Here is a 24,945-nt window from a genome sequence, read left to right on the forward strand (position 1 = left end):
ATGATTAATGTGGCCGTCTGGTGCGAATTTTAGGCCTTTATTCAGTAGCGCACTCTCTGCTGAAGATAGTTCTTTCTTTGACAGGTTGATGATTCCTGTCCTTGGGGGGGTAGAAATGTTGGGCCTTTTTTCTTTTTTGGCGACCCGTTTGCCCCCTCTGGATCCTCTATATCTCCATTTAGACGGCGTTTGAGGCCGTGTGGGGACTATTATAAGGTGTATCTCCTTTAAAATGGTGTGAGTAGTTGGCATAATTAGCTAAGTCTGACTGAATATTTTTATATGTTGCATGACAAAAAACTATTTGTAACTGTGAAGGGTATATACAAATAAAATGAAAGATTAAAACATTTGGACTTTGAAGGGTATCTACAAATGAAATGAAAGGATAAAACATTTGGAGAATGCGAGCATCGATCTCGCTACCTCTCGCATGCTAAGCGAGCGCTCTACCATCTGAGCTAATTCCCCATTGATGAAAGACAAGTTCAAATAAAAGGCATTGGGAGATGATTTACTAACATATTATAAGGTGTCTCTCTTTTAAAATGGTGTGAGTAGTTGTCATAATTAGCTAAGTCTGACTAAATATTTTTATATGTTGCATGACAAAAAAACTATGTGTAACTGTGAAGGGTATACACAAATAAAATGAAAGATTCAAAAATTTGGACTGTGAAGGGTATCTACAAATGAAATGAAAGGCTATATCATTTGGAGAATGCGAGCATCGATCTAGCTACCTCTCGCATGCTAAGCGAGCACTTTACCATCTGAGCTAATTCCCCATTGATGAATAAAAACTTCAAAAAAATGGCATTGGGAGATGATTTACTAACATATTATAAGGTGTCTCTCTTTTAAAATGGTGTGAGTAGTTGGCATAATTAGCTAAGTCTGACTAAATATTTTTATATGTTGCATGACAAAAAACTATTTGTAACTGTGAAGGGTATATACAAATAAAGTGAAAGATTAAAACATTTGGACTTTGAAGGGTATCTACAAATGAAATGAAAGGATAAAACATTTGGAGAATGCGAGCATCGATCTCGCTACCTCTCGCATGCTAAACGCTCTACCATCTGAGCTAATTCCCCATTGATGAAAGGCTAGTTCAAAAAATGGCATTGGGAGATCATTTTCTAACATATTATAAGGTGTCTCTCTTTTAAAATGGTGTGAGTAGTTGTCATAATTAGCTAAGTCTGATTAAATATTTTTATATGTTGCATGACAAAAAACTATTTGTAACTGTGAAGGGTATATACAAATAAAATGAAAGATTAAAACATTTGGACTGTGAAGGGTATCTACAAATGAAATGAAAGGCTAAATCATTTGGAGAATGCGAGCATCGATCTCGCTACCTCTCGCATGCTAAGCGAGCGCTCTAACATCTGAGCTAATTCCCCATTGATGAAAGACAAGTTCAAATAAAAGGCATTGGGAGATGATTTACTAACATATTATAAGGTGTCTCTCTTTTAAAATGGTGTGAGTAGTTGTCATAATTAGCTAAGTCTGACTAAATATTTTTATATGTTGCATGACAAAAAAACTATGTGTAACTGTGAAGGGTATCTACAAATGAAATGAAAGGCTATATCATTTGGAGAATGCGAGCATCGATCTAGCTACCTCTCGCATGCTAAGCGAGCACTTTACCATCTGAGCTAATTCCCCATTGATGAATAAAAACTTCAAAAAAATGGCATTGGGAGATGATTTACTAACATATTATAAGGTGTCTCTCTTTTAAAATGGTGTGAGTAGTTGGCATAATTAGCTAAGTCTGACTAAATATTTTTATATGTTGCATGACAAAAAACTATTTGTAACTGTGAAGGGTATATACAAATAAAGTGAAAGATTAAAACATTTGGACTTTGAAGGGTATCTACAAATGAAATGAAAGGATAAAACATTTGGAGAATGCGAGCATCGATCTCGCTACCTCTCGCATGCTAAACGCTCTACCATCTGAGCTAATTCCCCATTGATGAAAGGCTAGTTCAAAAAATGGCATTGGGAGATCATTTTCTAACATATTATAAGGTGTCTCTCTTTTAAAATGGTGTGAGTAGTTGTCATAATTAGCTAAGTCTGATTAAATATTTTTATATGTTGCATGACAAAAAACTATTTGTAACTGTGAAGGGTATATACAAATAAAATGAAAGATTAAAACATTTGGACTGTGAAGGGTATCTACAAATGAAATGAAAGGCTAAATCATTTGGAGAATGCGAGCATCGATCTCGCTACCTCTCGCATGCTAAGCGAGCGCTCTAACATCTGAGCTAATTCCCCATTGATGAATGACAACTTCAAAAAAAATGGCATTGGGAGATGATTTACTAACATATTATAAGGTGTCTCTTTTAAAATGGTGTGAGTAGTTGTCATAATTAGCTAAGTCTGACTAAATATTTTTATATGTTGCATGACAAAAAACTATTTGTAACTGTGAAGGGTATATACAAATAAAATGATAGATTAAAACATTTGGACTGTGAAGGGTATCTACAAATGAAATGAAAGGATAAAACATTTGGAGAATGCGAGCATCGATCTCGCTACCTCTCGCATGCTAAGCGAGCGCTCTACCATCTGAGCTAATTCCCCATTGAAGATTGACTTCTTTTAAAAAAATGGCATTGGGAGATGATTTACTAACATATTATAAGGTGTATCTCCTTTAAAATGGTGTGAGTAGTTGGCATAATTAGCTAAGTCTGACTGAATATTTTTATATGTTGCATGACAAAAAACTATTTGTAACTGTGAAGGGTATATACAAATAAAGTGAAAGATTAAAACATTTGGACTTTGAAGGGTATCTACAAATGAAATGAAAGGATAAAACATTTGGAGAATGCGAGCATAGATCTCGCTACCTCTCGCATGCTAAGCGAGCGCTCTACCATCTGAGCTAATTCCCCATTGATGAATGACTGCTTCAAAAAAATGGCATTGGGAGATGATTTACTAACATATTATAAGGTGTCTCTCTTTTAAAATGGTGTGAGTAGTTGTCATAATTAGCTAAGTCTGACTAAATATTTTTATATGTTGCATGACAAAAAAACTATGTGTAACTGTGAAGGGTATACACAAATAAAATGAAAGATTCAAAAATTTGGACTGTGAAGGGTATCTACAAATGAAATGAAAGGCTATATCATTTGGAGAATGCGAGCATCGATCTCGCTACCTCTCGCATGCTAAGCGAGCACTTTACCATCTGAGCTAATTCCCCATTGATGAATAAAAACTTCAAAAAAATGGCATTGGGAGATGATTTACTAACATATTATAAGGTGTCTCTCTTTTAAAATGGTGTGAGTAGTTGGCATAATTAGCTAAGTCTGACTAAATATTTTTATATGTTGCATGACAAAAAACAATTTGTAACTGTGAAGGGTATATACAAATAAAGTGAAAGATTAAAACATTTGGACTTTGAAGGGTATCTACAAATGAAATGAAAGGATAAAACATTTGGAGAATGCGAGCATCGATCTCGCTACCTCTCGCATGCTAAACGCTCTACCATCTGAGCTAATTCCCCATTGATGAAAGACTAGTTCAAAAAATGGCATTGGGAGATCATTTTCTAACATATTATAAGGTGTCTCTCTTTTAAAATGGTGTGAGTAGTTGTCATAATTAGCTAAGTCTGATTAAATATTTTTATATGTTGCATGACAAAAACTATTTGTAACTGTGAAGGGTATATACAAATAAAATGAAAGATTAAAACATTTGGACTGTGAAGGGTATCTACAAATGAAATGAAAGGCTAAATCATTTGGAGAATGCGAGCATCGATCTCGCTACCTCTCGCATGCTAAGCGAGCGCTCTAACATCTGAGCTAATTCCCCATTGATGAATGACAACTTCAAAAAAAATGGCATTGGGAGATGATTTACTAACATATTATAAGGTGTCTCTTTTAAAATGGTGTGAGTAGTTGTCATAATTAGCTAAGTCTGACTAAATATTTTTATATGTTGCATGACAAAAAACTATTTGTAACTGTGAAGGGTATATACAAATAAAATGAAAGATTAAAACATTTGGACTTTGAAGGGTATCTACAAATGAAATGAAAGGATAAAACATTTGGAGAATGCGAGCATCGATCTCGCTACCTCTCGCATGCTAAGCGAGCGCTCTACCATCTGAGCTAATTCCCCATTGATGAATGACTACTTCAAAAAAATGGCATTGGGAGATGATTTACTAACATATTATAAGGTGTCTCTCCTTTAAAATGGTTTGAGTAGTTGGCATAATTAGCTAAGTCTGACTAAATATTTTTATATGTTGCATGACAAAAAACTATTTGTAACTGTGAATACAAATAAAATGAAAGATTAAAAAAAATTGGACTGTGTAGGGTATCTACAAATGAAATGAAAGGATAAAACATTTGGAAATTGAGAGCATCAATCTCGCTACCTCTCGCATGCTAAGCGAGCGCTCTACCATCTGAGCTAATTCCCCATTGATGAATGACAAGTTCAAAAAAATGGCATTGGGAGATGATTTACTAACATATTATAAGGTGTCTCTCTTTTAAAATGGTGTGAGTAGTTGTCATAATTAGCTACGTCTGACTACATATTTTTATATGTTGCATGACAAAAAACTATTTGTAACTGTGAAGGGTATATACAAATAAAATGAAAGATTAAAACATTTGGACTTTGAAGGGTATCTACAAATGAAATGAAAGGATAAAATATTTGGAGAATGCGAGCATCGATCTCGCTACTTCTCGCATGCTAAGCGAGCGCTCTACCATCTGAGCTAATTCCCCATTGATGAATGACTGCTTCAAAAAAAGGCATTGGGAGATAATTTACTAACATATTATAAGGTGTCTCTCTTTTAAAATGGTTTGAGTACTAGTCATAATTAGCTAAGTCTGACTAAATATTTTTATATGTTGCATGACAAAAAATTATTTGTAACTGTGAAGGGTATATACAAATAAAATGAAAGATTCAAAAATTTGGACTGTGAAGGGTATCTACAAATGAAATGAAAGGATAAAACATTTGGAGAATGCGAGCATCGGTCTCGCTACCTCTCGCATGCTAAGCGAGCACTTTACCATCTGAGCTAATTCCCCATTGATGAATGACTACTTCAAAAAAAGGCATTGGGAGATCATTTACTAACATATTATAAGGTGTCTCTCCTTTAAAATGGTGTGAGTAGTTGGCATAATTAGCTAAGTCTGACTAAATATTTTTATATGTTGCATGACAAAAAACTATTTGTAACTGTGAAGGGTATATACAAATAAAGTGAAAGATTAAAACATTTGGACTTTGAAGGGTATCTACAAATGAAATGAAAGGATAAAACATTTGGAGAATGCGAGCATCGATCTCGCTACCTCTCGCATGCTAAACGCTCTACCATCTGAGCTAATTCCCCATTGATGAAAGACTAGTTCAAAAAATGGCATTGGGAGATCATTTTCTAACATATTATAAGGTGTCTCTCTTTTAAAATGGTGTGAGTAGTTGTCATAATTAGCTAAGTCTGATTAAATATTTTTATATGTTGCATGACAAAAAACTATTTGTAACTGTGAAGGGTATATACAAATAAAATGAAAGATTAAAACATTTGGACTGTGAAGGGTATCTACAAATGAAATGAAAGGCTAAATCATTTGGAGAATGCGAGCATCGATCTCGCTACCTCTCGCATGCTAAGCGAGTGCTCTAACATCTGAGCTAATTCCCCATTGATGAATAACAACTTAAAAAAAAATGGCATTGGGAGATGATTTACTAACATATTATAAGGTGTCTCTTTTAAAATGGTGTGAGTAGTTGTCATAATTAGCTAAGTCTGACTAAATATTTTTATATGTTGCATGACAAAAAACTATTTGTAACTGTGAAGGGTATATACAAATAAAATGATAGATTAAAACATTTGGACTGTGAAGGGTATCTACAAATGAAATAAAAGGATAAAACATTTGGAGAATGCGAGCATCGATCTCGCTACCTCTCGCATGCTAAGCGAGCGCTCTACCATCTGAGCTAATTCCCCATTGAAGATTGACTTCTTTTAAAAAAATGGCATTGGGAGATGATTTACTAACATATTATAAGGTGTATCTCCTTTAAAATGGTGTGAGTAGTTGGCATAATTAGCTAAGTCTGACTGAATATTTTTATATGTTGCATGACAAAAAACTATTTGTAACTGTGAAGGGTATATACAAATAAAGTGAAAGATTAAAACATTTGGACTTTGAAGGGTATCTACAAATGAAATGAAAGGATAAAACATTTGTAGAATGCGAGCATAGATCTCGCTACTTCTCGCATGCTAAGCGAGCGCTCTACCATCTGAGCTAATTCCCCATTGATGAATGACTACTTCAAAAAAATGGCATTGGGAGATGATTTACTAACATATTATAAGGTGTCTCTCCTTTAAAATGGTGTGAGTAGTTGGCATAATTAGCTAAGTCTGACTAAATATTTTTATATGTTGCATGACAAAAAACTATTTGTAACTGTAAAGGGTATATACAAATAAAATGATAGATTAAAACATTTGGACTGTGAAGGGTATCTACAAATGAAATGAAAGGATAAAACATTTGGAGAATGCGAGCATCGATCTCGCTACCTCTCGCATGCTAAGCGAGCGCTCTACCATCTGAGCTAATGCCCCCTTGATGAATGACTTCTTCAAATAAATGGCATTGGGAGATGATTTACTAACATATTATAAGGTGTATCTCCTTTAAAATGGTGTGAGTAGTTGGCATAATTAGCTAAGTCTGACTAAATATTTTTATATGTTGCATGACAAAAAACTATTTGTAACTGTGAATACAAATAAAATGAAAGATTAAAACATTTGGACTTTGAAGGGTATCTACAAATGAAATGAAAGGATAAAACATTTGGAGAATGCGAGCATCGATCTCGCTACCTCTCGCATGCTAAGCGAGCGCTCTACCATCTGAGCTAATGCCATCTTTATTTACTAACATATTATAAGGTGTCTCTCTTTTAAAATGGTGTGAGTAGTTGTCATAATTAGCTAAGTCTGACTAAATATTTTTATATGTTGCATGACAAAAAACTATTTGTAACTGTGAAGGGTATATACAAATAAAATGATAGATTAAAACATTTGGACTGTGAAGGGTATCTACAAATGAAATGAAAGGATAAAACATTTGGAGAATGCGAGCATCGATCTCGCTACCTCTCGCATGCTAAGCGAGCGCTCTACCATCTGAGCTAATTCCCCATTGATGAATGACGTCTTTAAAAAAATGGCATTGGGAGATGATTTACTAACATATTATAAGGTGTATCTCCTTTAAAATGGTGTGAGTAGTTGGCATAATTAGCTAAGTCTGACTGAATATTTTTATATGTTGCATGACAAAAAACTATTTGTAACTGTGAAGGGTATATACAAATAAAAATGAAAGATTAAAACATTTGGACTTTGAAGGGTATCTACAAATGAAATGAAAGGATAAAACATTTGGAGAATGCGAGCAACGATCTTGCTACCTCTCGCATGCTAAGCGAGCGCTCTACCATCTGAGCTAATTCCCCATTGATGAATGACAAGTTCAAATGAAAGGCATTGGGAGATCATTTACTAACATATTATAAGGTGTCTCTCTTTTAAAATGGTGTGAGTAGATGTCATAATTAGCTAAGTCTGACTAAATATTTTTATATGTTGCATGACAAAAAAACTATGTGTAACTGTGAAGGGTATACACAAATAAAATGAAAGATTCAAAAATTTGGACTGTGAAGGGTATCTACAAATGAAATGAAAGGCTAAATCATTTGGAGAATGCGAGCATCGATCTCGCTACCTCTCGCATGCTAAGCGAGCGCTCTACCATCTGAGCTAATGCCATCTTTATTTACTAACATATTATAAGGTGTCTCTCTTTTAAAATGGTGTGAGTAGTTGTCATAATTAGCTAAGTCTGACTAAATATTTTTATATGTTGCATGACAAAAAACTATTTGTAACTGTGAAGGGTATATACAAATAAAATGATAGATTAAAACATTTGGACTGTGAAGGGTATCTACAAATGAAATGAAAGGATAAAACATTTGGAGAATGCGAGCATCGATCTCGCTACCTCTCGCATGCTAAGCGAGCGCTCTACCATCTGAGCTAATTCCCCATTGATGAATGACGTCTTTAAAAAAATGGCATTGGGAGATGATTTACTAACATATTATAAGGTGTATCTCCTTTAAAATGGTGTGAGTAGTTGGCATAATTAGCTAAGTCTGACTGAATATTTTTATATGTTGCATGACAAAAAACTATTTGTAACTGTGAAGGGTATATACAAATAAAAATGAAAGATTAAAACATTTGGACTTTGAAGGGTATCTACAAATGAAATGAAAGGATAAAACATTTGGAGAATGCGAGCAACGATCTTGCTACCTCTCGCATGCTAAGCGAGCGCTCTACCATCTGAGCTAATTCCCCATTGATGAATGACAAGTTCAAATGAAAGGCATTGGGAGATCATTTACTAACATATTATAAGGTGTCTCTCTTTTAAAATGGTGTGAGTAGATGTCATAATTAGCTAAGTCTGACTAAATATTTTTATATGTTGCATGACAAAAAAACTATGTGTAACTGTGAAGGGTATACACAAATAAAATGAAAGATTCAAAAATTTGGACTGTGAAGGGTATCTACAAATGAAATGAAAGGCTAAATCATTTGGAGAATGCGAGCATCGATCTCGCTACCTCTCGCATGCTAAGCGAGCGCTCTACCATCTGAGCTAATTCCCCATTGATGAATAAAAACTTCAAAAAAATGGCATTGGGAGATGATTTACTAACATATTATAAGGTGTCTCTCTTTTAAAATGGTGTGAGTAGTTGGCATAATTAGCTAAGTCTGACTAAATATTTTTATATGTTGCATGACAAAAAACTATTTGTAACTGTGAAGGGTATATACAAATAAAGTGAAAGATTAAAACATTTGGACTTTGAAGGGTATCTACAAATGAAATGAAAGGATAAAACATTTGGAGAATGCGAGCATCGATCTCGCTACCTCTCGCATGCTAAACACTCTACCATCTAAGCTAATTCCCCATTGATGAAAGACTAGTTCAAAAAATGGCATTGGGAGATCATTTTCTAACATATTATAAGGTGTCTCTCTTTTAAAATGGTGTGAGTAGTTGTCATAATTAGCTAAGTCTGATTAAATATATTTATATGTTGCATGACAAAAAACTATTTGTAACTGTGAAGGGTATATACAAATAAAATGAAAGATTAAAACATTTGGACTGTGAAGGGTATCTACAAATGAAATGAAAGGATAAAACATTTGGAGAATGCGAGCATCGATCTCGCTACCTCTCGCATGCTAAGCGAGCGCTCTACCATCTGAGATAATTCCCCATTGATGAAAGACAAGTTCAAATAAAAGGCATTGGGAGATGATTTACTAACATATTATAAGGTGTCTCTCTTTTAAAATGGTGTGAGTAGTTGTCATAATTAGCTAAGTCTGACTAAATATTTTTATATGTTGCATGACAAAAAAACTATGTGTAACTGTGAAGGGTATACACAAATAAAATGAAAGATTCAAAAATTTGGACTGTGAAGGGTATCTATAAATGAAATGAAAGGCTATATCATTTGGAGAATGCGAGCATCGATCTCGCTACCTCTCGCATGCTAAGCGAGCACTTTACCATCTGAGCTAATTCCCCATTGATGAATAAAAACTTCAAAAAAATGGCATTGGGAGATGATTTACTAACATATTATAAGGTGTCTCTCTTTTAAAATGGTGTGAGTAGTTGGCATAATTAGCTAAGTCTGACTAAATATTTTTATATGTTGCATGACAAAAAACTATTTGTAACTGTGAAGGGTATATACAAATAAAGTGAAAGATTAAAACATTTGGACTTTGAAGGGTATCTACAAATGAAATGAAAGGATAAAACATTTGGAGAATGCGAGCATCGATCTCGCTACCTCTCGCATGCTAAACGCTCTACCATCTGAGCTAATTCCCCATTGATGAAAGACTAGTTCAAAAAATGGCATTGGAAGATCATTTTCTAACATATTATAAGGTGTCTCTCTTTTAAAATGGTGTGAGTAGTTGTCATAATTAGCTAAGTCTGATTAAATATTTTTATATGTTGCATGACAAAAAACTATTTGTAACTGTGAAGGGTATATACAAATAAAATGAAAGATTAAAACATTTGGACTGTGAAGGGTATCTACAAATGAAATGAAAGGCTAAATCATTTGGAGAATGCGAGCATCGATCTCGCTACCTCTCGCATGCTAAGCGAGTGCTCTAACATCTGAGCTAATTCCCCATTGATGAATGACAACTTCAAAAAAAATGGCATTGGGAGATGATTTACTAACATATTATAAGGTGTCTCTTTTAAAATGGTGTAAGTAGTTGTCATAATTAGCTAAGTCTGACTAAATATTTTTATATGTTGCATGACAAAAAACTATTTGTAACTGTGAAGGGTATATACAAATAAAATGATAGATTAAAACATTTGGACTGTGAAGGGTATCTACAAATGAAATGAAAGGATAAAACATTTGGAGAATGCGAGCATCGATCTCGCTACCTCTCGCATGCTAAGCGAGCGCTCTACCATCTGAGATAATTCCCCATTGATGAAAGACAAGTTCAAATAAAAGGCATTGGGAGATGATTTACTAACATATTATAAGGTGTCTCTCTTTTAAAATGGTGTGAGTAGTTGTCATAATTAGCTAAGTCTGACTAAATATTTTTATATGTTGCATGACAAAAAAACTATGTGTAACTGTGAAGGGTATACACAAATAAAATGAAAGATTCAAAAATTTGGACTGTGAAGGGTATCTATAAATGAAATGAAAGGCTATATCATTTGGAGAATGCGAGCATCGATCTCGCTACCTCTCGCATGCTAAGCGAGCACTTTACCATCTGAGCTAATTCCCCATTGATGAATAAAAACTTCAAAAAAATGGCATTGGGAGATGATTTACTAACATATTATAAGGTGTCTCTCTTTTAAAATGGTGTGAGTAGTTGGCATAATTAGCTAAGTCTGACTAAATATTTTTATATGTTGCATGACAAAAAACTATTTGTAACTGTGAAGGGTATATACAAATAAAGTGAAAGATTAAAACATTTGGACTTTGAAGGGTATCTACAAATGAAATGAAAGGATAAAACATTTGGAGAATGCGAGCATCGATCTCGCTACCTCTCGCATGCTAAACGCTCTACCATCTGAGCTAATTCCCCATTGATGAAAGACTAGTTCAAAAAATGGCATTGGAAGATCATTTTCTAACATATTATAAGGTGTCTCTCTTTTAAAATGGTGTGAGTAGTTGTCATAATTAGCTAAGTCTGATTAAATATTTTTATATGTTGCATGACAAAAAACTATTTGTAACTGTGAAGGGTATATACAAATAAAATGAAAGATTAAAACATTTGGACTGTGAAGGGTATCTACAAATGAAATGAAAGGCTAAATCATTTGGAGAATGCGAGCATCGATCTCGCTACCTCTCGCATGCTAAGCGAGTGCTCTAACATCTGAGCTAATTCCCCATTGATGAATGACAACTTCAAAAAAAATGGCATTGGGAGATGATTTACTAACATATTATAAGGTGTCTCTTTTAAAATGGTGTGAGTAGTTGTCATAATTAGCTAAGTCTGACTAAATATTTTTATATGTTGCATGACAAAAAACTATTTGTAACTGTGAAGGGTATATACAAATAAAATGATAGATTAAAACATTTGGACTGTGAAGGGTATCTACAAATGAAATGAAAGGATAAAACATTTGGAGAATGCGAGCATCGATCTCGCTACCTCTCGCATGCTAAGCGAGCGCTCTACCATCTGAGCTAATTCCCCATTGAAGATTGACTTCTTTTAAAAAAATGGCATTGGGAGATGATTTACTAACATATTATAAGGTGTATCTCCTTTAAAATGGTGTGAGTAGTTGGCATAATTAGCTAAGTCTGACTGAATATTTTTATATGTTGCATGACAAAAAACTATTTGTAACTGTGAAGGGTATATACAAATAAAGTGAAAGATTAAAACATTTGGACTTTGAAGGGTATCTACAAATGAAATGAAAGGATAAAACATTTGTAGAATGCGAGCATAGATCTCGCTACCTCTCGCATGCTAAGCGAGCGCTCTACCATCTGAGCTAATTCCCCATTGATGAATGACTACTTCAAAAAAATGGCATTGGGAGACGATTTACTAACATATTATAAGGTGTCTCTCCTTTAAAATGGTGTGAGTAGTTGGCATAATTAGCTAAGTCTGACTAAATATTTTTATATGTTGCATGACAAAAAACTATTTGTAACTGTGAAGGGTATATACAAATAAAATGATAGATTAAAACATTTGGACTGTGAAGGGTATCTACAAATGAAATGAAAGGATAAAACATTTGGAGAATGCGAGCATCGATCTCGCTACCTCTCGCATGCTAAGCGAGCGCTCTACCATCTGAGCTAATGCCCCCTTGATGAATGACTTCTTCAAATAAATGGCATTGGGAGATGATTTACTAACATATTATAAGGTGTATCTCCTTTAAAATGGTGTGAGTAGTTGGCATAATTAGCTAAGTCTGACTAAATATTTTTATATGTTGCATGACAAAAAACTATTTGTAACTGTGAATACAAATAAAATGAAAGATTAAAACATTTGGACTTTGAAGGGTATCTACAAATGAAATGAAAGGATAAAACATTTGGAGAATGCGAGCATCGATCTCGCTACCTCTCGCATGCTAAGCGAGCGCTCTACCATCTGAGCTAATGCCCCCTTGATGAATGACTTCTTCAAAAAAATGGCATTGGGAGATGATTTACTAACATATTATAAGGTGTCTCTCCTTTAAAATGATGTGAGTAGTTGTCATAATTAGCTAAGTCTGACTAAATATTTTTATATGTTGCATGACAAAAAACTATTTGTAACTGTGAAGGGTATATACAAATAAAATGATAGATTAAAACATTTGGACTGTGAAGGGTATCTACAAATGAAATGAAAGGATAAAACATTTGGAGAATGCGAGCATCGATCTCGCTACCTCTCGCATGCTAAGCGAGCGCTCTACCATCTGAGCTAATTCCCCATTGATGAAAGACAAGTTCAAATAAAAGGCATTGGGAGATGATTTACTAACATATTATAAGGTGTCTCTCTTTTAAAATGGTGTGAGTAGTTGTCATAATTAGCTAAGTCTGACTAAATATTTTTATATGTTGCATGACAAAAAAACTATGTGTAACTGTGAAGGGTATACACAAATAAAATGAAAGATTCAAAAATTTGGACTGTGAAGGGTATCTATAAATGAAATGAAAGGCTATATCATTTGGAGAATGCGAGCATCGATCTCGCTACCTCTCGCATGCTAAGCGAGCACTTTACCATCTGAGCTAATTCCCCATTGATGAATAAAAACTTCAAAAAAATGGCATTGGGAGATGATTTACTAACATATTATAAGGTGTCTCTCTTTTAAAATGGTGTGAGTAGTTGGCATAATTAGCTAAGTCTGACTAAATATTTTTATATGTTGCATGACAAAAAACTATTTGTAACTGTGAAGGGTATATACAAATAAAGTGAAAGATTAAAACATTTGGACTTTGAAGCGTATCTACAAATGAAATGAAAGGATAAAACATTTGGAGAATGCGAGCATCGATCTCGCTACCTCTCGCATGCTAAACGCTCTACCATCTGAGCTAATTCCCCATTGATGAAAGACTAGTTCAAAAAATGGCATTGGGAGATCATTTTCTAACATATTATAAGGTGTCTCTCTTTTAAAATGGTGTGAGTAGTTGTCATAATTAGCTAAGTCTGATTAAATATTTTTATATGTTGCATGACAAAAAACTATTTGTAACTGTGAAGGGTATATACAAATAAAATGAAAGATTAAAACATTTGGACTGTGAAGGGTATCTACAAATGAAATGAAAGGCTAAATCATTTGGAGAATGCGAGCATCGATCTCGCTACCTCTCGCATGCTAAGCGAGTGCTCTAACATCTGAGCTAATTCCCCATTGATGAATGACAACTTCAAAAAAAATGGCATTGGGAGATGATTTACTAACATATTATAAGGTGTCTCTTTTAAAATGGTGTGAGTAGTTGTCATAATTAGCTAAGTCTGACTAAATATTTTTATATGTTGCATGACAAAAAACTATTTGTAACTGTGAAGGGTATATACAAATAAAATGATAGATTAAAACATTTGGACTGTGAAGGGTATCTACAAATGAAATGAAAGGATAAAACATTTGGAGAATGCGAGCATCGATCTCGCTACCTCTCGCATGCTAAGCGAGCGCTCTACCATCTGAGCTAATTCCCCATTGAAGATTGACTTCTTTTAAAAAAATGGCATTGGGAGATGATTTACTAACATATTATAAGGTGTATCTCCTTTAAAATGGTGTGAGTAGTTGGCATAATTAGCTAAGTCTGACTGAATATTTTTATATGTTGCATGACAAAAAACTATTTGTAACTGTGAAGGGTATATACAAATAAAGTGAAAGATTAAAACATTTGGACTTTGAAGGGTATCTACAAATGAAATGAAAGGATAAAACATTTGTAGAATGCGAGCATAGATCTCGCTACCTCTCGCATGCTAAGCGAGCGCTCTACCATCTGAGCTAATTCCCCATTGATGAATGACTACTTCAAAAAAATGGCATTGGGAGACGATTTACTAACATATTATAAGGTGTCTCTCCTTTAAAATGGTGTGAGTAGTTGGCATAATTAGCTAAGTCTGACTAAATATTTTTATATGTTGCATGACAAAAAACTATTTGTAACTGTGAAGGGTATATACAAATAAAATGATAGATTAAAACATTTGGACTGTGAAGGGTATCTACAAATGAAATGAAAGGATAAAACATTTGGAGAATGCGAGCATCGATCTCGCTACCTCTCGCATGCTAAGCGAGCGCTCTACCATCTGAGCTAATGCCCCCTTGATGAATGACTTCTTCAAATAAATGGCATTGGGAGATGATTTACTAACATATTATAAGGTGTATCTCCTTTAAAATGGTGTGAGTAGTTGGCATAATTAGCTAAGTCTGACTAAATATTTTTATATGTTGCATGACAAAAAACTATTTGTAACTGTGAATACAAATAAAATGAAAGATTAAAACATTTGGACTTTGAAGGGTATCTACAAATGAAATGAAAGGATAAAACATTTGGAGAATGCGAGCATCGATCTCGCTACCTCTCGCATGCTAAGCGAGCGCTCTACCATCTGAGCTAATGCCCCCTTGATGAATGACTTCTTCAAAAAAATGGCATTGGGAGATGATTTACTAACATATTATAAGGTGTCTCTCCTTTAAAATGATGTGAGTAGTTGTCATAATTAGCTAAGTCTGACTAAATATTTTTATATGTTGCATGACAAAAAACTATTTGTAACTGTGAAGGGTATATACAAATAAAATGATAGATTAAAACATTTGGACTGTGAAGGGTATCTACAAATGAAATGAAAGGATAAAACATTTGGAGAATGCGAGCATCGATCTCGCTACCTCTCGCATGCTAAGCGAGCGCTCTACCATCTGAGCTAATTCCCCATTGATGAAAGACAAGTTCAAATAAAAGGCATTGGGAGATGATTTACTAACATATTATAAGGTGTCTCTCTTTTAAAATGGTGTGAGTAGTTGTCATAATTAGCTAAGTCTGACTAAATATTTTTATATGTTGCATGACAAAAAAACTATGTGTAACTGTGAAGGGTATACACAAATAAAATGAAAGATTCAAAAATTTGGACTGTGAAGGGTATCTACAAATGAAATGAAAGGATAAAACATTTGGAGAATGCGAGCATCGATCTCGCTACCTCTCGCATGCTAAGCGAGCGCTCTAACATCTGAGCTAATTCCCCATTGATGAATGACTTCTTTAAAAAAATTTCATTGGGAGATGATTTACTAACATATTATAAGGTGTATCTCCTTTAAAATGGTGTGAGTAGTTGGCATAATTAGCTAAGTCTGACTGAATATTTTTATATGTTGCATGACAAAAAACTATTTGTAACTGTGAAGGGTATATACAAATAAAATGAAAGATTAAAACATTTGGACTTTGAATGGTATCTACAAATGAAATGAAAGGATAAAACAGTTGGAGAATGCGAGCATCGATCTTGCTACCTCTCGCATGCTAAGCGAGCGCTCTACCATCTGAGCTAATTCCCCATTGATGAAAGACTAGTTCAAAAAATGGCATTGGGAGATCATTTTCTAACATATTATAAGGTGTCTCTCTTTTAAAATGGTGTGAGTAGTTGTCATAATTAGCTAAGTCTGATTAAATATTTTATATGTTGCATGACAAAAAACTATTTGTAACTGTGAAGGGTATATACAAATAAAATGAAAGATTAAAACATTTGGACTTTGAAGGGTATCTACAAATGAAATGAAAGGATAAAACATTTGGAGAATGCGAGCATCGATCTTGCTACCTCTCGCATGCTAAGCGAGCGCTCTACCATCTGAGCTAATTCCCCATTGATGAATGACTACTTCAAAAAAATGGCATTGGGAGATGATTTACTAACATATTATAAGGTGTCTCTCTTTTAAAATGGTGTGAGTACTAGTCATAATTAGCTAAGTCTGACTAAATATTTCTATATGTTGCATGACAAAAAATTATTTGTAACTGTGAAGGGTATTTACAAATAAAATGAAAGATTAAAAGATTTGGACTATGAAGGGTATCTACAAATGAAATGAAAGGATAAAACATTTGGAGAATGCGAGCATCGATCTCGCTACCTCTCGCATGCTAAGCGAGCGCTCTACCATCTGAGCTAATTCCCCATTGATGAATGATTACTTCAAAAAAAGGCATTGGGAGATCATTTACTAACATATTATAAGGTGTCTCTCCTTTAAAATGGTGTGAGTAGTTGTCATAATTAGCTAAGTCTGACTAAATATTTTTATATGTTGCATGACAAAAAACTATTTGTAACTGTGAATACAAATAAAATGAAATATTAAAACATTTGGACTGTGTAGGGTATCTACAAATGAAATGAAAGGATAAAACATTTGGAAATTGAGAGCATCAATCTCGCTACCTCTCGCATGCTAAGCGAGCGCTCTACCATCTGAGCTAAATCCCCATTGATGAATGACTACTTCAAAAAAAGGCATTGGGAGATCATTTACTAACATATTATAAGGTGTCTCTCCTTTAAAATGGTGTGAGTAGTTGGCATAATTAGCTAAGTCTGACTAAATATTTTTATATGTTGCATGACAAAAAACTATTTGTAACTGTGAATACAAATAAAATGAAAGATTAAAACATTTGGACTGTGTAGGGTATCTACAAATGAAATGAAAGGATAAAACATTTGGAAATTGAGAGCATCAATCTCGCTACCTCTCGCATGCTAAGCGAGCGCTCTACCATCTGAGCTAATTCCCCATTGATGAATGACAACTTCAAAAAAATGGCATTGGGAGATGATTTACTAACATATTATAAGGTGTCTCTCTTTTAAAATGGTGTGAGTAGTTGTCATAATTAGCTAAGTCTGACTACATATTTTTATATGTTGCATGACAAAAAACTATTTGTAACTGTGAAGGGTATATACAAATAAAATGAAAGATTAAAACATTTGGACTTTGAAGGGTATCTACAAATGAAATGAAAGGATAAAACATTTGGAGAATGCGAGCATCGATCTCGCTACCTCTCGCATGCTAAGCGAGCGCTCTACCATCTGAGCTAATTCCCCATTGATGAATGAATACTTCAAAAAAAGGCATTGGGAGATCATTTACTAACATATTATAAGGTGTCTCTCTTTTAAAATGGTGTGAGTACTAGTCATAATTAGCTAAGTCTGACTAAATATTTTTATATGTTGCATGACAAAAAATTATTTGTAACTGTGAAGGGTATATACAAATAAAATGAAAGATTAAAAGATTTGGACTGTGAAGGGTATCTACAAATGAAATGAAAGGCTAAATCATTTGGAGAATGCGAACATCGATCTCGCTACCTCCCGCATGCTAAGCGAGCGCGCTACCATCTGAGCTAATTCCCCATTGATGAATGACAAGTTCAAAAAAAGGCATTGGGAGATGATTTACTAACATATTATAAGGTGTCTCTCTTTTAAAATGGTGTGAGTACTAGTCATAATTAGCTAAGTCTGACTAAATATTTTTATATGTTGCATGACAAAAAACTATTTGTAACTGTGAAGGGTATATACAAATAAAATGAAAGATTAAAACATTTGGACTTTGAAGGGTATCTACAAATGAAATGAAAGGATAAAACATTTGGAGACTGCGAGCATCGATCTCGCTACCTCTCGCATGCTAAGCGAGCGCTCTACCATCTGAGCTAATTCCCCATTGATGAATGACTTCTTTAAAAAAATGGCATTGGGAGATGATTTACTAACATATTATAAGGTGTATCTCCTTTAAAATGGTGTGAGTAGTTGGCATAATTAGCTAAGTCTGACTGAATATTTTTATATGTTGCATGACAAAAAACTATTTGTAACTGTGAAGGGTATATACAAATAAAATGAAAGATTAAAACATTTGGACTTTGAAGGGTATCTACAAATGAAATGAAAGGATAAAACATTTGGAGAATGCGAGCATCGATCTCGCTACCTCTCGCATGATAAGCGAGCGCTCTACCATCTGAGCTAATTCCCCATTGATGAATGACTACTTCAAAAAAAGGCATTGGGAGATCATTTACTAACATATTATAAGGTGTCTCTCCTTTAAAATGGTGTGAGTAGTTGGCATAATTAGCTAAGTCTGACTAAATATTTTTATATGTTGCATGACAAAAAACTATTTGTAACTGTGAATACAAATAAAATGAAAGATTAAAACATTTGGACTGTGTAGGGTATCTACAAATGAAATGAAAGGATAAAACATTTGGAAATTGAGAGCATCAATCTCGCTACCTCTCGCATGCTAAGCGAGCGCTCTACCATCTGAGCTAATTCCCCATTGATGAATGACAAGTTCAAAAAAATGGCATTGGGAGATGATTTACTAACATATTATAAGGTGTCTCTCTTTTAAAATGGTGTGAGTAGTTGTCATAATTAGCTGCGTCTGACTACATATTTTTATATGTTGCATGACAAAAAACTATTTGTAACTGTGAAGGGTATATACAAATAAAATGAAAAATTAAAACATTTGGACTTTGAAGGGTATCTACAAATGAAATGAAAGGATAAAACATTTGGAGAATGCGAGCATCGATCTCGCTACTTCTCGCATGCTAAGCGAGCGCTCTACCATCTGAGCTAATTCCCCATTGATGAATGACTACTTCAAAAAAAGGCATTGGGAGATCATTTACTAACATATTATAAGGTGTCTCTCTTTTAAAATGGTGTGAGTACTAGTCATAATTAGCTAAGTCTGACTAAATATTTTTATATGTTGCATGACAAAAAATTATTTGTAACTGTGAAGGGTATATACAAATAAAATGAAAGATTAAAAGATTTGGACTGTGAAGGGTATCTACAAATGAAATGAAAGGATAAAACATTTGGAGAATGCGAGCATCGATCTCGCTACCTCTTGCATGCTAAGCGAGCGCTCTACCATCTGAGCTAATTCCCCATTGATGAATGACTCTTTCAAAAAAAGGCATTGGGAGATCATTTACTAACATATTATAAGGTGTCTCTCCTTTAAAATGGTGTGAAGAGTTGGCATAATTAGCTAAGTCTGACTAAATATTTTTATATGTTGCATGACAAAAAACTATTTGTAACTGTGAATACAAATAAAATGAAAGATTAAAAGATTTGGACTTTGAAGGGTATCTACAAATGAAATGAAAGGATAAAACATTTGGAGAATGCGAGCATCGATCTCGCTACCTCTCGCATGTTAAGCGAGCGCTCTACCATCTGAGCTAATTTCCCATTGATTAATGACTACTTCAAAAAAAGGCATTGGGAGATCATTTACTAACATATTATAAGGTGTCTCTCCTTTAAAATGGTGTGAGTAGTTGGCATAATTTTGCTAAGTCTGACTAAATATTTTTATATGTTGCATGACAAAAAACTATTTGTAACTGTGAATACAAATAAAATGAAAGATTAAAACATTTGGACTTTGAAGGGTATCTACAAATGAAATGAAAGGATAAAACATTTGGAGAATGCGAGCATCGATCTCGCTACCTCTCGCATGCTAAGCGAGCGCTCTACCATCTGAGCTAATTCCCCATTGATGAATGACTACTTCAAAAAAAGGCATTGGGAGATCATTTACTAACATATTATAAGGTGTCTCTCCTTTAAAATGGTGTGAGTAGTTGGCATAATTTTGCTAAGTCTGACTAAATATTTTTATATGTTGCATGACAAAAAACTATTTGTAACTGTGAATACAAATAAAATGAAAGATTAAAACATTTGGACTTTGAAGGGTATCTACAAATGAAATGAAAGGATAAAACATTTGGAGAATGCGAGCATCGATCTCGCTACCTCTCGCATGCTAAGCGAGCGCTCTACCATCTGAGCTAATTCCCCATTGATGAATGACTACTTCAAAAAAATGGCATTGGGAGATGATTTACTAACATATTATAAGGTGTCTCTCCTTTAAAATGGTTTGAGTAGTTGGCATAATTAGCTAAGTCTGACTAAATATTTTTATATGTTGCATGACAAAAAACTATTTGTAACTGTGAATACAAATAAAATGAAAGATTAAAACATTTGGACTGTGTAGGGTATCTACAAATGAAATGAAAGGATAAAACATTTGGAAATTGAGAGCATCAATCTCGCTACCTCTCACATGCTAAGCGAGCGCTCTACCATCTGAGCTAATTCCCCATTGATGAATGACAACTTCAAAAAAATGGCATTGGGAGATGATTTACTAACATATTATAAGGTGTCTCTCCTTTAAAATGGTTTGAGTAGTTGGCATAATTAGCTAAGTCTGACTAAATATTTTTATATGTTGCATGACAAAAAACTATTTGTAACTGTGAATACAAAAAACTATTTGTAACTGTGAAGGGTATATACAAATAAAATGAAAGATTAAAACATTTGGACTGTGAAGGGTATCTACAAATGAAATGAAAGGCTAAATCATTTGGAGAATGCGAGCATCGATCTCGCTACCTCTCGCATGCTAAGCGAGCGCTCTACCATCTGAGCTAATTCCCCATTGATGAATGACAACTTAAAAAAAAATGGCATTGGGAGATGATTTACTAACATATTATAAGGTGTCTCTCTTTTAAAATGGTGTGAGTAGTTGTCATAATTAGCTAAGTCTGACTAAATATTTTTATATGTTGCATGACAAAAAACTATTTGTAACTGTGAAGGGTATATACAAATAAAATGAAAGATTAAAACATTTGGACTTTGAAGGGTATCTACAAATGAAATGAAAGGATAAAACATTTGGAGAATGCGAGCATCGTTCTCGCTACATCTCGCATGCTAAGCGAGCGCTCTACCATCTGAGCTAATTCCCCAATGATGAATGACTTCTTTAAAAAAATGGCATTGGGAGATGATTTACTAACATATTATAAGGTGTATCTCCTTTAAAATGGTGTGAGTAGTTGGCATAATTAGCTAAGTCTGACTGAATATTTTTATATGTTGCATGACAAAAAACTATTTGTAACTGTGAATACAAATAAAATGAAAGATTAAAAGATTTGGACTGTGAAGGGTATCTACAAATGAAATGAAAGGCTAAATCATTTGGAGAATGCGAGCATCGATCTCGCTACCTCTCGCATGCTAAGTGAGCGCTCTACCGGCTGAGCTAATTCCCCATTGATAAATGACAACTTCAAAAAAAATGGCATTGGGAGATGATTTACTAACATATTATAAGGTGTCTCTCTTTTAAAATGGTGTGAGTAGTTGTCATAATTAGCTAAGTCTGACTAAATATTTTTATATGTTGCATGACAAAAAACTATTTGTAACTGTGAAGGGTATATACAAATAAAATGAAAGATTAAAACATTTGGACTTTGAAGGGTATCTACAAATGAAATGAAAGGATAAAACATTTGGAGAATGCGAGCATCGTTCTCGCTACCTCTCGCATGCTAAGCGAGCGCTCTACCATCTGAGCTAATTCCCCATTGATGAATGACTTCTTTAAAAAAAATGGCATTGGGAGATGATTTACTAACATATTATAAGGTGTATCTCCTTTAAAATGGTGTGAGTAGTTGGCATAATTAGCTAAGTCTGACTGAATATTTTTATATGTTGCATGACAAAAAACTATTTGTAACTGTGAATACAAATAAAATGAAAGATTAAAAGATTTGGACTGTGAAGGGTATCTACAAATGAAATGAAAGGCTAAACCATTTGGAGAATGCGAGCATCGATCTCGCTACCTCTCGCATGCTAAGTGAGCGCTCTACCGTCTGAGCTAATTCCCCATTGATGAATGACAACTTCAAAAAAAATGGCATTGGGAGATGATTTACTAACATATTATAAGGTGTCTCTCTTTTAAAATGGTGTGAGTAGTTGTCATAATTAGCTAAGTCTGACTAAATATTTTTATATGTTGCATGACAAAAAACTATTTGTAACTGTGAAGGGTATATACAAATAAAATGATAGATTAAAACATTTGGACTGTGAAGGGTATCTACAAATGAAATGAAAGGATAAAACATTTGGAGAATGCGAGCATCGATCTCGCTACCTCTCGCATGCTAAGCGAGCGCTCTACCATCTGAGCTAATTCCCCATTGATGAATGACTTCTTTAAAAAAATGGCATTGGGAGATGATTTACTAACATATTATAAGGTGTATCTCCTTTAAAATGGTGTGAGTAGTTGGCATAATTAGCTAAGTCTGACTGAATATTTTTATATGTTGCATGACAAAAAACTATTTGTAACTGTGAAGGGTATATACAAATAAAATGAAAGATTAAAACATTTGGACTTTGAAGGGTATCTACAAATTAAAGAAAGGATAAAACAGTTGGAGAATGCGAGCATCGATCTTGCTACCTCTCGCATGCTAAGCGAGCGCTCTACCATCTGAGCTAATTCCCCATTGATGAATAAAAACTTCAAAAAAATGGCATTGGGAGATTATTTACTAACATATTATAAGGTGTCTCTCTTTTAAAATGGTGTGAGTAGTTGGCATAATTAGCTAAGTCTGACTAAATATTTTTATATGTTGCATGACAAAAAACTATTTGTAACTGTGAAGGGTATATACAAATAAAGTGAAAGATTAAAACATTTGGACTTTGAAGGGTATCTACAAATGAAATGAAAGTATAAAACATTTGGAGAATGCGAGCATCGATCTCGCTACCTCTCGCATGCTAAACACTCTACCATCTAAGCTAATTCCCCATTGATGAAAGACTAGTTAAAAAAATGGCATTGGGAGATCATTTTCTAACATATTATAAGGTGTCTCTCTTTTAAAATGGTGTGAGTAGTTGTCATAATTAGCTAAGTCTGATTAAATATTTTTATATGTTGCATGACAAAAAACTATTTGTAACTGTGAAGGGTATATACAAATAAAATGAAAGATTAAAACATTTGGACTGTGAAGGGTATCTACAAATGAAATGAAAGGCTAAATCATTTGGAGAATGCGAGCATCGATCTCGCTACCTCTCGCATGCTAAGCGAGCGCTCTACCATCTGAGCTAATTCCCCATTGATGAATGACAACTTAAAAAAAAATGGCATTGGGAGATGATTTACTAACATATTATAAGGTGTCTCTCTTTTAAAATGGTGTGAGTAGTTGTCATAATTAGCTAAGTCTGACTAAATATTTTTATATGTTGCATGACAAAAAACTATTTGTAACTGTGAAGGGTATATACAAATAAAATGAAAGATTAAAACATTTGGACTTTGAAGGGTATCTACAAATGAAATGAAAGGATAAAACATTTGGAGAATGCGAGCATCGTTCTCGCTACCTCTCGCATGCTAAGTGAGCGCTCTACCATCTGAGCTAATTCCCCATTGATGAATGACTTCTTTAAAAAAATGGCATTGGGAGATGATTTACTAACATATTATAAGGTGTATCTCCTTTAAAATGGTGTGAGTAGTTGGCATAATTAGCTAAGTCTGACTGAATATTTTTATATGTTGCATGACAAAAAACTATTTGTAACTGTGAATACAAATAAAATGAAAGATTAAAAGATTTGGACTGTGAAGGGTATCTACAAATGAAATGAAAGGCTAAATCATTTGGAGAATGCGAGCATCGATCTCGCTACCTCTCGCATGCTAAGTGAGCTCTCTACCGGCTGAGCTAATTCCCCATTGATGAATGACAACTTCAAAAAAAATGGCATTGGGAGATGATTTACTAACATATTATAAGGTGTCTCTCTTTTAAAATGGTGTGAGTAGTTGTCATAATTAGCTAAGTCTGACTAAATATTTTTATATGTTGCATGACAAAAAACTATTTGTAACTGTGAAGGGTATATACAAATAAAATGAAAGATTAAAACATTTGGACTTTGAAGGGTATCTACAAATGAAATGAAAGGATAAAACATTTGGAGAATGCGAGCATCGTTCTCGCTACCTCTCGCATGCTAAGCGAGCGCTCTACCATCTGAGCTAATTCCCCATTGATGAATGACTTCTTTAAAAAAATGGCATTGGGAGATGATTTACTAACATATTATAA

At 34.0% G+C, this 24,945-nt stretch overlaps 19 non-coding genes across 19 annotated transcripts; all 19 read right to left on the minus strand.

Moving 5' to 3' along the window:
- Positions 1-398: 398 nt before the first annotated feature.
- TRNAA-AGC (transfer RNA alanine (anticodon AGC)) lies at positions 399-471 on the minus strand. Its single transcript has one exon. It is a non-coding gene; the product is annotated as a tRNA-Ala (tRNA).
- A 2,084-nt stretch (positions 472-2,555) lies between these two features.
- TRNAA-AGC (transfer RNA alanine (anticodon AGC)) lies at positions 2,556-2,628 on the minus strand. Its single transcript has one exon. It is a non-coding gene; the product is annotated as a tRNA-Ala (tRNA).
- A 1,502-nt stretch (positions 2,629-4,130) lies between these two features.
- TRNAA-AGC (transfer RNA alanine (anticodon AGC)) lies at positions 4,131-4,203 on the minus strand. Its single transcript has one exon. It is a non-coding gene; the product is annotated as a tRNA-Ala (tRNA).
- Positions 4,204-6,012: 1,809 nt separating this feature from the next.
- On the minus strand, positions 6,013-6,085 carry TRNAA-AGC (transfer RNA alanine (anticodon AGC)). Its single transcript has one exon. It is a non-coding gene; the product is annotated as a tRNA-Ala (tRNA).
- A 1,148-nt stretch (positions 6,086-7,233) lies between these two features.
- Positions 7,234-7,306, minus strand: TRNAA-AGC (transfer RNA alanine (anticodon AGC)). Its single transcript has one exon. It is a non-coding gene; the product is annotated as a tRNA-Ala (tRNA).
- Positions 7,307-8,146: 840 nt separating this feature from the next.
- TRNAA-AGC (transfer RNA alanine (anticodon AGC)) lies at positions 8,147-8,219 on the minus strand. The gene has a single exon. It is a non-coding gene; the product is annotated as a tRNA-Ala (tRNA).
- Positions 8,220-8,780: 561 nt separating this feature from the next.
- On the minus strand, positions 8,781-8,853 carry TRNAA-AGC (transfer RNA alanine (anticodon AGC)). Its single transcript has one exon. It is a non-coding gene; the product is annotated as a tRNA-Ala (tRNA).
- Positions 8,854-11,925: 3,072 nt separating this feature from the next.
- Positions 11,926-11,998, minus strand: TRNAA-AGC (transfer RNA alanine (anticodon AGC)). The gene has a single exon. It is a non-coding gene; the product is annotated as a tRNA-Ala (tRNA).
- Positions 11,999-13,183: 1,185 nt separating this feature from the next.
- Positions 13,184-13,256, minus strand: TRNAA-AGC (transfer RNA alanine (anticodon AGC)). Its single transcript has one exon. It is a non-coding gene; the product is annotated as a tRNA-Ala (tRNA).
- Positions 13,257-14,442: 1,186 nt separating this feature from the next.
- Positions 14,443-14,515, minus strand: TRNAA-AGC (transfer RNA alanine (anticodon AGC)). Its single transcript has one exon. It is a non-coding gene; the product is annotated as a tRNA-Ala (tRNA).
- Positions 14,516-15,700: 1,185 nt separating this feature from the next.
- TRNAA-AGC (transfer RNA alanine (anticodon AGC)) lies at positions 15,701-15,773 on the minus strand. The gene has a single exon. It is a non-coding gene; the product is annotated as a tRNA-Ala (tRNA).
- Positions 15,774-16,963: 1,190 nt separating this feature from the next.
- On the minus strand, positions 16,964-17,036 carry TRNAA-AGC (transfer RNA alanine (anticodon AGC)). The gene has a single exon. It is a non-coding gene; the product is annotated as a tRNA-Ala (tRNA).
- An 859-nt stretch (positions 17,037-17,895) lies between these two features.
- On the minus strand, positions 17,896-17,968 carry TRNAA-AGC (transfer RNA alanine (anticodon AGC)). The gene has a single exon. It is a non-coding gene; the product is annotated as a tRNA-Ala (tRNA).
- An 873-nt stretch (positions 17,969-18,841) lies between these two features.
- TRNAD-AUC (transfer RNA aspartic acid (anticodon AUC)) lies at positions 18,842-18,914 on the minus strand. The gene has a single exon. It is a non-coding gene; the product is annotated as a tRNA-Asp (tRNA).
- A 1,483-nt stretch (positions 18,915-20,397) lies between these two features.
- On the minus strand, positions 20,398-20,470 carry TRNAA-AGC (transfer RNA alanine (anticodon AGC)). Its single transcript has one exon. It is a non-coding gene; the product is annotated as a tRNA-Ala (tRNA).
- Positions 20,471-20,706: 236 nt separating this feature from the next.
- Positions 20,707-20,779, minus strand: TRNAA-AGC (transfer RNA alanine (anticodon AGC)). The gene has a single exon. It is a non-coding gene; the product is annotated as a tRNA-Ala (tRNA).
- A 578-nt stretch (positions 20,780-21,357) lies between these two features.
- Positions 21,358-21,430, minus strand: TRNAA-AGC (transfer RNA alanine (anticodon AGC)). The gene has a single exon. It is a non-coding gene; the product is annotated as a tRNA-Ala (tRNA).
- Positions 21,431-22,927: 1,497 nt separating this feature from the next.
- On the minus strand, positions 22,928-23,000 carry TRNAA-AGC (transfer RNA alanine (anticodon AGC)). The gene has a single exon. It is a non-coding gene; the product is annotated as a tRNA-Ala (tRNA).
- An 869-nt stretch (positions 23,001-23,869) lies between these two features.
- Positions 23,870-23,942, minus strand: TRNAA-AGC (transfer RNA alanine (anticodon AGC)). Its single transcript has one exon. It is a non-coding gene; the product is annotated as a tRNA-Ala (tRNA).
- Positions 23,943-24,945: the final 1,003 nt, after the last annotated feature.

This window comes from Crinia signifera, chromosome 3, assembly GCF_055691185.1.
Source record: "Crinia signifera chromosome 3, ASM5569118v1, whole genome shotgun sequence".
Taxonomy (NCBI): Eukaryota; Metazoa; Chordata; class Amphibia; order Anura; family Myobatrachidae; genus Crinia; species Crinia signifera.